This window comes from Saccopteryx leptura, chromosome 4 (genome assembly GCF_036850995.1).
Source record: "Saccopteryx leptura isolate mSacLep1 chromosome 4, mSacLep1_pri_phased_curated, whole genome shotgun sequence".
NCBI lineage: Eukaryota > Metazoa > Chordata > Mammalia > Chiroptera > Emballonuridae > Saccopteryx > Saccopteryx leptura.
Window position 1 is genome coordinate 138,968,157 of NC_089506.1, and position 12,665 is coordinate 138,980,821.

At 39.0% G+C, this 12,665-nt stretch overlaps 1 protein-coding gene across 1 annotated transcript in view; it reads right to left on the reverse strand.

The window, feature by feature from the left end:
- HAPLN1 (hyaluronan and proteoglycan link protein 1) overlaps positions 1 to 11,602 on the reverse strand; it is a 78,527-nt gene extending 66,925 nt beyond the window's left edge. The window contains exon 1 of the mRNA XM_066383770.1: positions 11,470 to 11,602. The gene's annotated coding sequence lies outside the window, so the exon portion shown is untranslated. The remainder of the gene's footprint in view (positions 1 to 11,469) is intronic.
- Between the last annotated feature and the right edge of the window lie 1,063 nt (positions 11,603 to 12,665).

A 12,665-nucleotide genomic window follows, 5' to 3' on the forward strand; every position in this document is an offset into this window, starting at 1 on the left:
CCAAATTATCAATCTGGTATAACATGTGAATAATTTAAGTGAAATTGTCATACCTCAAAACATCACAAGGTGGCAGCACATCTATAATACACATAATTAACAATGAAAAAAATCTCTTTCTGATACTCTGCAATTAAGACTATTTGAGAATTTACACCCATTATACATTGTACATATTTTTATGAATATATGTTGTTTCACTTAAAAATTGTTTAACCATTATTGCCAACTTAAAAAGGTAAGAATTAAAAAGTTTACATCTTTTTTTTTTTTACAGAGACAGAGAGAGAGAGAGAGGGATAGATAGGGTCAGACAGGAATGGAGAGAGATGAGAAGCATCAATCATTAATTTTTTGTTGCTACACCTTAGTTGTTCATTGATTGCTTTCTCATTATGTGCCTTGACCTGGGGCCTTCAGCAGATCGAGTAACCCCTTGTTCAAGCCAGTGACCTTGGGTCCAAGCTGCTGAGCTTTGCTCAAACCAGATGAACCCGCACTCAAGCTGTAACCTCGACGTCTGGAACCTGGGTCCTCCGCATCCCAGTCCGACGCTCTACCCACTGTGCAACCGCCTGGTCAGGCAAAAGTTTAAATCTTTAACATACACATTATTTAAAAATACTTTAGACTAAAAACATGATCTCTAATATAAATTTCTGGCATTCTTAAGATAGTTATTAGTATACAAAGTATAGAACACCATGGCTATAAATGTTTTGTAAATTTGCATTTTAATTGGTATAGAGTAGTTTGATAATTTTATTTAGACTATCTCTTTAATACATTTATCTCACCAGCGAAAGTAAATTCAGTAACTTCACATTTGTTGACATTTTGAAGAAGAGTTCAGAAGTCTCATGGAGAAATTTTTCTTTGTCATATTCTAGTTATAGTAACTTCAACTGGAGAGGTAGAGTAATCAGATTTAGCTAATAAAAGAATACAAGCCACCCTGTTAAGTATGAACTTAAGATAATTGGAAATTGTTTTCTTCTTATCAAGGTTTTGACTGGAGTGCTATGCTTGAGAGGGAAATGCATAGATTGGGATATGACCAGATTTAAGTAATTAAGACTGACCTATGGAAGCCAATAAAAACCCTCGGAAATACTGGCTTGGTTCCCTGCACACGTGGTTCCCAGCAGCCTTCCCACGTGAGTCAAGAATGTCACCTCGGCCCTGGCCGGTTGGCTCAGCGGTAGAGCGTCGGCCTAGCGTGCGGAGGACCCGGGTTTGATTCCTGGCCAGGGCACACAGGAGAGGCGCCCATTTGCTTCTCCACCCCTCCGCCGCACTTTCCTCTCTGTCTCTCTCTTCCCCTCCCGCAGCCAAGGCTCCATTGGAGCAAAGATGGCCCGGGCGCTGGGGATGGCTCTGTGGCCTCTGCCCCAGGCGCTAGAGTGGCTCTGGTCGCAATATGGCGACGCCCAGGATGGGCAGAGCATCGCCCCCTGATGGGCAGAGCGTCGCCCCATGGTGGGCGTGCCGGGTGGATCCCGGTCGGGCGCATGCGGGAGTCTGTCTGACTGTCTCTCCCTGTTTCCAGCTTCAGAAAAGTGAAAAAAAAAAAAATAATAAAAAAAAAAAAATAAAAAAAAAAAAAAAAGAATGTCACCTCTTGGCAGGTGCAGGAACCTCCAGATATTTTGGGAACTCAAGAAGAGAGGAACTAACCCCAAACCTCTAGGTACTGTAGGCAACCGCTGCTGGCGAGTCCTTACCTTGGTTTGTTTTTGGCCCTGAGAGGCTATTTAAATTCAATCTGAAGATCCCTTATGAAAGAGTCTAACAAAGCATATTTAAAATATTAAATAATATTCTTGCTGAACTTAATTATAAAAATAATCAGGCCAAATTTATTGAAACTAGACTTATTTCACAAATAAATTTGTCTTATTTGGCTATCTCTGGTAAAAATAGGGGTGAATTGAGAGAGAAAAATTGTTTCAATACAATAGCACTGTAATATGAAACTATCATATATCTTTGTGGATATTGGATTCTAGTGATGTTCCATTGCCTTTTGGGTTTTGTTTTCTGCTTATAAACTAGATTGAATATTGAATTCTTCTAGTTTCCTCCAATATGGGCATGTTTGATACTGATTATGACTTTTCAAACATGTTCCAGTTTTCTCCATTCCCGGTAACTAAGAATCATGGGGAACTAATAATGCCTTTCTCCAAAACTGTGCAAGCTAAAGATGGACAGCTTGCTATGAAATTCAGGAAATCGCCACAATAGCTCATGCTTAAACAATCTGTGGCTGATGCCGTGTAAGCCACGCAGAAAGTTTACCTAAGCACTTGATGATGTCATCAGAGACATTTCAAATGACAAAAGATGCTTCAGCCTTAAATCTAGAAATCTTGACTAACAGCCTTAAAACTCAAAATCTGGTTTATAATTTGCTCTGATCATTAACGTTTGTTTTTATTTTGCTTTCATAGACATATCTCTTATTAAATACTTGATATTATGAAATTTAACAGTCATCCACTTAACCTGTTCTACTGCTCAATGTCTAAGATTCCAACAGACTTCCTAGTGTCCTCAGAATGGGTGGATCCTTAGACAATAAGGCTGCTTTAGATTACTTACAGGCGAAACAAGGAGTAGACTGTACAGCAGCAAATGCAACATGCTACACCTATGCTAACACCCCTGCAGAAGTCTAGATTAAGAAAAACAGAATTATGTAGAAGGCTACTTAGTTACAAGATATGAGAAAGAAAAACTGATTATTAGACAATCTCTTTCCCTGACCACCTTATGCAATCAATGGGAAGCCTCTTTTGTGTATTATTCTTATAATATTATGGCTTTTCCCCCTTTTTCTTCCAAGTGAGGGAGGGGAGACAGAGAGACAGACTCTCGCATGTGCCCCGACCAGGATCCACCCAGCAATCCTTGTCTGGAGCTGATGCTCTACCCATCTGGGGCCATGTTTGCAACTGAGCTCCCAAGGCGCTTCCACCCTCAGTGCCCTGGGCCAATGCACTTGAACCAATAGAGGAGCCATGGCTGAGGGAGGGGAAGAGAGAGAGAAAAATGAGAGAAGGGAGAGGGGTGGAGAAGCAGATGGTCGCATCTCCTGTGTGCCTTGACTGGGAATCAAACTCGGGACTTCCACATACCGAGTGGACGCTCTACAAGTGAGCCAACCAGGGCTATACTATGTTTTCTAATTGTTAGAGTTTGTATGTCTGACTAAATATCTCATCTTTCGAGCTAAAAGCAGGACTCTGAGGGAAAAAGTAAACATTATGGTAGTAGAGAACATTTATGGTAAACCAGGTACTAAAAAATATTTTCAATTTAATTTAAGACAGTTTCATTTTTTTATCTCAAACTCTGCCCCTGAATTTTCAGCAGGAAGCAGCCAGAGCAGTTTTCATCCTTTCTCTCTCAAGATTGAAAAATGATCAAAAGAAAGAGAAGAACTGAAACAAAGTCTTCATGACTTTGGTTAAACTTAGTTTTAAATCCTAGCTTGCTTGCTTTATTTATTTATTTATTTTTAATTTTATTTAGAAAATTAAATTTAAAGGGGTGACATTGATAAATGAAAGTACATAGGTTTCAGGTAAATATTTCCATAGCTTTAAAAATAATCTCTCTTTCTCTCTCTGTCTGTACCTCTCAGAGACCCAGTCTTTCTGCTGGATAATCAGCAGAAGACAGTGGCCCAGACCTGCCTAATGGTAGCAAGGTCCAGACCTCTGGCAGATTAAAGATGACATCTTGACTTACATGATGTTTCAGTTCCCAAGCCCTGAAGTGGAACAACTCCCTAGCTACTTTCCCATGAGATCAGACAGAGATGCTGGAAAAACACCCCTCAGAGCTGTCTTCATTGCCATTACCTCACCATCAACCACTCATCTTCCAACATGCCCCTGAGCCCCTACTCCAAGGTTTTCTTGTGATTTTGTTCTACACAATCTGCAATCTGCGTGCCAGTGGGGAGTTTCAGCTTTGAGCATTAGCTTTCTTGTTCTCCTAGATAGTGCCATTCATAATAAAATAGCCAATCTTTCTCCACTGCAATTTTCAGTGTCTCTTGTTTGGTTCTGCCAGCGCCAGATGGAAGACTCTTTCTGTTCTATAACACTCTTCCAAATGATTTTCAACTTCCCTTTTAATATCAAAGACTTCCAAATGCCTATTTCCAGCCATGACTTCTCCCTGTGCTCAAGATGTATATAATAACCCTCATAGGTTCTTGGCCATCTCATGCCCTAAATTAGACTCACCTTTGTCTCCAGAAACTTTTATTCTTTCTTTATTCCCAGCCTTAGTCAACTGCATCCTTTTCATATTATCTTCCACCCTTGAAACATTTACACTATCTTTGACTTCTCTTCTCCATCCAATCAACATACACTTATTGAATCGTGCCCATACTGTTCCAAGGCCTCTCTAAACTCATTTCCTGTCTCTACTTTCGCTTTTGTTAAATTTAGAGATTTATTATAATAATTAATTATATTTACATTATAAACTTTATATCATTTATTATTATTTAAATCTGAGAAATTATTAATTTAACAACATTGAAAGAAAGAAAGATGACTGATAGGAAATAAAGAGAGTCAGGGAATGATTTGGGCTGGGATGTGTCTGACGTCTAAATGTAAGCACTTGGGGTAGAAGACAGAGAGGCTCTTGACACCTCATCTTCAGCACTGCACTGGGCGCTGAGAGCAAGAATAAGCATTTATAAGATGTCTGCTGAATGTCCAGCGTTTATATCCCCCCATGTGATGAATAATGCAGGCCAATGATCCCTCTCCTCAAGGCTACAGGGTAAAATGGGAAGGAAATCAACTCTCTCCATCTGGGCCATCAGTCCTAGCAATTTAAAAAGTGGGAGGGGGAGGGAGGAAAAGGAGAGGAAAATGAGGGTAGAAAAAATAAAACGTGAGAAGCACATCTTTATGCTTTAAGAATAGATTGGTATTTTATAGGAGCAACAAACTACGGTGGCATAATCAAAAAAGTGAAATCAAAGAGAACACAAATTTCGAATAGCTATTAAAACATGACTGTCATTATGCCATATATAAACATAAAATGGAACTTAAACAAATGACTGATTAGTGCTACTTTTATAAAGACAAAGCAAATTTTCACTGTTTCTTTTTCTGCAGTTAGTTTTCCAGCATTGATGTCAAAATTTCTCTGAAACCAACTGCAGTTAAGTGCCTGGCCACATACCAGCATATAAAAGGATGTTGGCTTGGACTCATATTTTCAACTTGATGGCTAATTCCTGAGCTTGCCCGGTTCATATTCCTGTCGTCCTTTTGTAGCCCCTGACTGAGAGGAATTCTTGGACCCAATATGTGGATTTTCATTGCTCCCTTCTAGACCCAGATACTTGGGGTGGCTGGCATAAGGGCTCAGACAGTAGAACATAACAGGCTATCGGTGCTTTACTTGCTTGGGGCAGCAACCCAATCATGGCAATAGGCTTGAGGGGACCTGAAAGTAGTTATGGCCAAATGAACAAGAAGGATTCCAAACAATGGGTTTGGATGCCCCTCCTGAGGCAGGGTTGAAGGACAGGCTGATGAGGCTCAATTAGAAGAACCCAGTGCTAAGAGGACCCAAGGTCCTTCAAGTTTCTATAAACAGGCCTTGAGGAAGTCCCTCTGACTTCACACTGGCGAGGGGTTCATTGAGAAATCAGCTTAAGTATACCTTTGGTGTAAAGACGGTTAGGCCTCCAGATGTTTGGAATTCTTTTTACAGAAAACAAAACATTAACTTTAAAGAGATAAAAGGTTTCCAAAGTAAATGCACGAGTGAAACTCATTCACACTGAGGTGTGTGTAGTCAGTCAGTCTAGAAATCAATAAACCAGAGAAGTATCAGATCTGTAGGGTTCAGGGGCGGAGAACAAGAGTCTCAGTTTATGAGTAAGGGGGTGGCAGTTTGGGTAAGATCAAAGGAAAGGCACCAGGAGAGTGGGAAGAAAAACTGCACCTACTTGACAAAACTGACAAGTGATTCATGATTTGCAGGCCATCTGTCTTCTCCACTAGCTTGTGAACTTCTCCAGCTAATTACTCTGCAACACCTAGCATGGTGCCTGGTGCAAATGGTAAGTAAGTACTAAATCATTCTGTGCTCACTCTGAATTTTAGGAGCAAACTGGTGGACAGCAACAGTGTGCAAATGAATTTTTGCTTGTCCTGTCCATCCCACTAGATATTAATAACCTCGCCTTCCTGGGGCACTGGAGTGTCCGAGGTGACTTCACAGGCCCATCTGTGCCCATATAATCAAGAAGCAAATCTCTTATCCACTCAGATAAGAAATGGAAAAATAGGGAAAATGACTTCCAAGATGCATGCTCTAAATTCTCTGAAAACAAAATCTATGAGCCTAGAACTTTTTGGTTGTTTCTGTTACTCAAGATCTTGCAATATTTTAGATTCATTACCATCAATTTTGACTCTGATGTTTTTAGAATTAATTTTTAAGATATAAAGTGAGAGCCACAACATATAGTGCTAGTACAGTGACTGGCAAATAGCAAGTATTCAATAAATTTTTGTTGAATGAACAAAATGGGTGCATGAATGATGAAATGAGGTGATCCCTACATTCAAAACAAAAGCATCAAAATTAAAAAAAAATCACACAGCATAGATGGAGACCGAGCCAAGATATTATCCATAAAACTTTGTGAAAATTTTAAGAAAATTCAGAAATAATTTGAATGTATTTAACTTAATTAGAGTTTACTTAGCCTAAAGTAGTTGGATATAGCAAGTGGAATTTAGTAACCAAGTAAATTGTGTTCTCCTTGGAAGAAGTGGAAATTTCTGTTGCCCTTACAAGACTGAAAACCTACTGCTGAACTTTAGTAATTTTTCCAAGTGATTTTTATTCTATGAGCTTATTTTGTTTTTGTTTTGCAACTAGTTTCCTGGCCTTCTAGCATTTATCCTATTTCAGGTATCACTCCCTTCCCCCTCTGTCAAGCTATAGAACAGTGAGTAGAAACTCAAAAATAGTCCAGCAACACTTGATGTTTTTTTCTGTGTGTGTGTGTGTGTGTGTGTGTGTGTGTGTGTGTGTGTGTGAGTGACAGGGACAGACAGAGAGAAGGACAGATAGGGACAGTCAGGAAGAGAGAGAGATGAGAAGCATCAATTCTTTGTAGCGGCTCTTTAGTCTTCTTAGTTGTTCATTGATTGCCTTCTCATATGTGCCTTGACCAGGGTGCTGCAGCAGAGGGTGTGTGACCCCTTGCTCAAGCCAGCGACCTTGGGCTTCAAGCCAGAGACCTTTGGGCTCAAGCCAGAAACCATGGCGTCATGTCTATGATACCATGCTCAAGCCAGCAACCTTGGGGTTTCAAACCTGGCTCTTCCGCGTCCCAGTCCGATGCTCTGTCCACTGTATCACCACCTGGTCAGGTAACATTTGATGTTTTAATAAATCCTGCCTATATCTGAATATAGCTAAGAACTCTGCAATACCAGCTAGCCCCTTGCAGGTCTCCATCTCTGTGAGAGGCCATTATGTGGAGCTACTACAACATAACCTAGAACCCAGTAGGATCAGATCATTTCAGAGAGCTGGCTGATTATCGCTTGTAAAATTGGTTCTTGTCTAGTATCATTATGTTACTTCAAATCATGAAAATGTCTTGTAAGAGTTTCCCAAACCATGACTAAATTTCCACTTTCAGGACCTCTGACTTTTCGGCAATCTCTCACTAGCATGAGTCTGTGATTCATTCTGAATCACAAGAATGATCAGATGAAACTGTCAACAGAATGGCTTGTTTCAGGTGGATAATGACTTATTGGGGAATATGAATTAAGACAAAATGCTTTATTTTATGTGGTCATTAGTGTTTCCATCTGGCACCTCTGACTAATTGAGGCCATAATTTTGTGACATTAATGAAAAAAGGACTCAACAAGCAGCTTCCTTCTTTCATGTTGTAGGTCTGTCTGACTGCCACATGCAAAACCAGTCTCCTAAATAGGAAACTCCCATCCCACACCAGCAGGCCTAACTCAAATTATCGATGATACCTCTACACTCTGCAAGAATGACTTAATCATTTCCCCCCCAAACTGTGGCATTTTACTTTCCATTCTGAATTTCAGAACTGTCTTGATTAATGCTGATGTGCTGAACACTGTTACCATTAAGTCATGTATCTTGCAGAGAGCCAGTTGGAGTAATAATTCATATATCTCCTGGGGAAAAGTTTTTCAAAACTCTCAGCTTAATATTCTGATAGATTAATCTTCTATGATATCCTGATGTTTCTCTCAAACATGGCTTTTCTTGTAGTTGTTTGTACCTAGGCTTTTTTCCCCATTAAGGCAATTGAATGGAAGCAATATTTCTGCTTCAAAACTGCATATGAATAATAGGTATAGAAGAAGTTGTTCTATATGCTAATTATTAGAGTTTGAGAGCAATATTTTGTAACAAACAAAACCAAAAAAAAAGCAAACTCGCTATCCAGAAAATTTTTACTATTATCCTCTTATATATGATGAAAAAAATCAGTAAAATATGTAGTAATATGTGCTACTGTGTGTTAACCTTTCAAGCTAGTAATTATTTATTTTACCCTTTTAAAATAGAAAACAATAAACTTTATAAAAATTATTTCCATTTAGAAAAAAAGGTGATTCAAGATTTAAACTCTCACCACTCCTTTTTGACTAGGTCATGACATCTCTGCATTAAACAAATCCTATATTAGAATCAAGTTAAGGTTATGAAATTAAATTGTATCCTCATAGAGGCAGAACATTGATGGCAAATTACCCTGTAAAGAGTAAACTGATTTTAAATGCAACCATTAGGAATTTAATAAACTGTTAAGTGGTGCTTTGGTTTGTAAATTTTATAAAAACCACTTGCTATAGTTTCTAATCTGAGCATCTACCTCAAGGTCGGGCATATGGTTTGCGTTCAATGTCAACAGAATGGAAGATTCTGAATTTTTTAGTAAGAGGCCAGTGAGAAAGCCTTCTTTGACTCATCCACTAGGTGGCACCCAGGGACCGTGCTTCACACATTGAACCCTCACAGACCTTTCCATTCATGGTGTAGAAGATAAAGAGCTGCATTATTAATTTATACCATCACGTCCACTCTACACCTAATATTTATTTAACCAGCTGCTTCCTCTAACCCTCCTCAAACTCTATTGATTAAAATCCTATGTATATTCACGTTTCCATCCCTCTCTATTTCCCCCCAACATTTAGTTACCTTTAAATAACAGACTAAGCACATTTAAATAACATACACCAGGTACTATGGTTGCTAATAATAAATCCAGGCTTTTGGAAAACTAACTAGAGGCAACTGAAGTCTAGAATTCAAAAGTTATTTTCAAAATTGCTTTGAATTTCTTTGGAACTTTAATTGGTGGAACACCATTATCTTAAAAATATAATCTGCAAACAAAACACGCATGGAATGAAAGAAAACTGGAACTAGTACTTTCTGTAAAAGGCAGTTATTTTCTGAATGACTCTCGTTCATCTTTACAAGGATGACATGCAGTGCTACCGAAGGGTTCAAAGACTCCTTCAACTGTACAGAAATGACCAATAGTCCACACCCAGGATGCTAAAAAGCAGGACTGTGTAGAGACCATCTATCAAAGTGCATACTCTGAATGTATTTACCCTGGCTGTGTTACTTGCTCCCAAAGGAATGAAAAGGAAGTGGAACCACTAGGGATATAATGAATGGATTCTTCTCTGTGAAAGTCTCTTCAGTACTTCTAAATTAGAGTGTCAGTCATTCCTTTGAGAGACAGGGCCTTGCTGACATAAATGGCTCACTTTTTAAGAACATGATGTTCCCCTCTTTCTCGTTTCTTATAGAAAGACCAGGCTCACTGGGCACTCCTCTTTGGAATACTGGATGCTGGGCACATTCTTGGGGAGCAGTGGTGTCTGTGGTCTGTTGGTTTTCTTTTGCTCATTTAATTACATTTAAGCAAAATTACTTCTCCTTATCTAGTTTTCCCATTTTAAGCTGTTTCCAATTGTGTGAAGAGACTACCAAAAGTCTAAAGTCATTCTCTCTTAGCTTAAACAATTAAATTATTAAACAGATTGCCCCCTTCCCCCCAAAAAAACTATTGACTAAAGCTTAAATGAATAACAAATCTTTGGCATATATTCTGTTTTACTGAATTGAAGGGAAAATTTCTTTATCAGTAGAAATAAATTGAACTGAAGCTAAAAACTAATGTAAATATTAAAAAACATCACACTAAAAGTTATCCAAAGAAAACTACTATGATATATTTTTGGTAGAACAATATTTCCATTTTATGATTCCATTAAAACATTGAAGTCACTGTAATGAGTATAAAATTACTGCAGATTTAGTACACTGAAATAAGCAAATAAAAACAGTTACCAGAAACCACATTTGTAATGAATCAATATTACATTTCACTTAGAAATTAATTCACAGGCTTTACTTCTTTAGAACCGTTAGATTTTAAGAAGCCAGTCAGTATGTTTGATTTCATGACATCACTCTGGAACATGTAGGGAACACTTTCCACCTTAAAAATTCCCAAATGTACTGGCCATTTTGTGTATTTTTCCAGCGATAAATGAAAATAAAATAGCCTATTTTCAAAATAATAAACCATCTCATTTTCAACACAACAGTCATATTCAATGAAAGAAAACAACTTCATTTAAGCCCAAAAGAGTATAGTTTTGCTTAAGGTGGTGAACAGTTTCAACACATAAATAATTCTCTTAATCAAATTTAAAGTAATTTTAACAACAATGACAAAATTTTTTGCATATGAACATTATCCATAAACATGATTCTATATATAAAATGCATTACAATGCTATATCCTCATTTCACACTTAACTGGAGAAGCCTGGACAAAAATTAGTAACATCTCAAAGATGATCAATCTAACAACTATTATCGATGATTACAGTAACTTTCATTTTCACATACACCTATACTTTCCCTAAAACAGAATTCATATTTCCGGAACGGACAGTTCCATTTCTCAACAATTCCTTTAGCTTATACAATTCTTTTTTTTATAATACAGATGGAAAAGCCACCACTTGGAAACCAGGCGTCTACCAGATTTATAGTCACTCAAAAATACCAGGATGTTAGAGTTAATCCTTGCCACAATTCTAGACTGAGCTTGTTTATTGCAATACAATATTTTATCTGACATCAATCCTAAAAAAATGTTGAGGTATCATGTTAAACTCAAAAGAAAATTGAAGAAAATAATAAGAAAATTTGTTTTAATGTATATACATATACACAGATATATATTTAATGTATATGTATAGATAGATAGATAGATAGATAGATAGATAGATAGATAGATAGATATGCGTTGCTTTTTGAAATCTTAAAGGCACCAAGGTTTGACCAAAAGAGTAAAAAAAATTATGTAAGCTTTACCTTGTCCTGGAATCCAGAAGTTCAGATGCTCTCAAGTCCTGCTGAAGTTGGAGCCTGGAGATCCAGTGAAGCGAGAGCTCTTTCCTCTCACCTTAAGTTTGTCTCTGGACAAGTGTGTGTGTGTGTGTGTGTGCGCGCGCGTGTGTGCGCGTGTGCGCGCGCAGAATGTTTCTTTGTGGTGCTGGATGGCAGAGGTCCTGGTCCTGGGAAGAAGGAGGCACTTTCTCACCAAGAGTAGAAGAAAAGCAAAGCGTCACCAAGAAAGTTTTCCTCCCAGATCCCCTAATTACAGCCTAACGTGCACTTCATGCAAACTTCAGGAGGCAGGGAGGGGCAGCTCTGTGCCCAGACCTTGTGAAACAGCAGCTTTTCGGTGACTTCCCCTCAGCTCAGATCCCCTAGTACAGGGAAAGCAGCAGCTACAACCACAAGCTCCCACCCACACCACACTCCTGAACCCTCACCACTCTTGGGTGTGTGCAGAGGGGATGGCACAGGGGTCTGTGGAATGATCTGTGGGGCACTGGTGTGAGGCAGAGGCACCAGGACAGTGACTTTTCGCTTTGCTTTTTTAGCCTCTGCTTAAAAGAAAAATCCAAGGAAAAGAGATCACCAGAGTAGATCCAGGGCAACCAGGTAGAGAGGCAGTTATAACTACAGTAGATAAAGCTTCCTAAACTGGAGGTGCCTCTCCCCTGCGGTTCCCAGAAGTCTATTTTCTTGTTTATTGGACTCAGTTTAGCTATGGGGTTTGAATCTCCTTTAACAAATAACTGCTATTGGACCCCTGGATGACAGAGCTAAAAAACCTGGATTTATTTATAGAGTGAGGAATGTGAGGGGCAGACGGGCTGGGTGGGGTTGGCTTATGGATCCACACCCAGGATTAGAACCAGATGGGCGCAGGGCGCTTGCGGACACACACACACACACACACACACACACACACACACACACACACACACACATTCATACATTCCCCCCTGAAATAACCACTAGGGAAGATTCTGGGACACGCGGGAAAACGCCTCCTGAACAAATAGACATTTATTTATAACTCCTAGGAGAGTATATAGGTCCATTGATTCCCGCCTTGAGTAACCAAGGGTTTTGGAGAGGAAATGGCTTCATATTTCAATAACAGAGCCACCTTTGATGGAGCTTAGGAGGGGAAAAAAGAAACACACCGCAGGAAG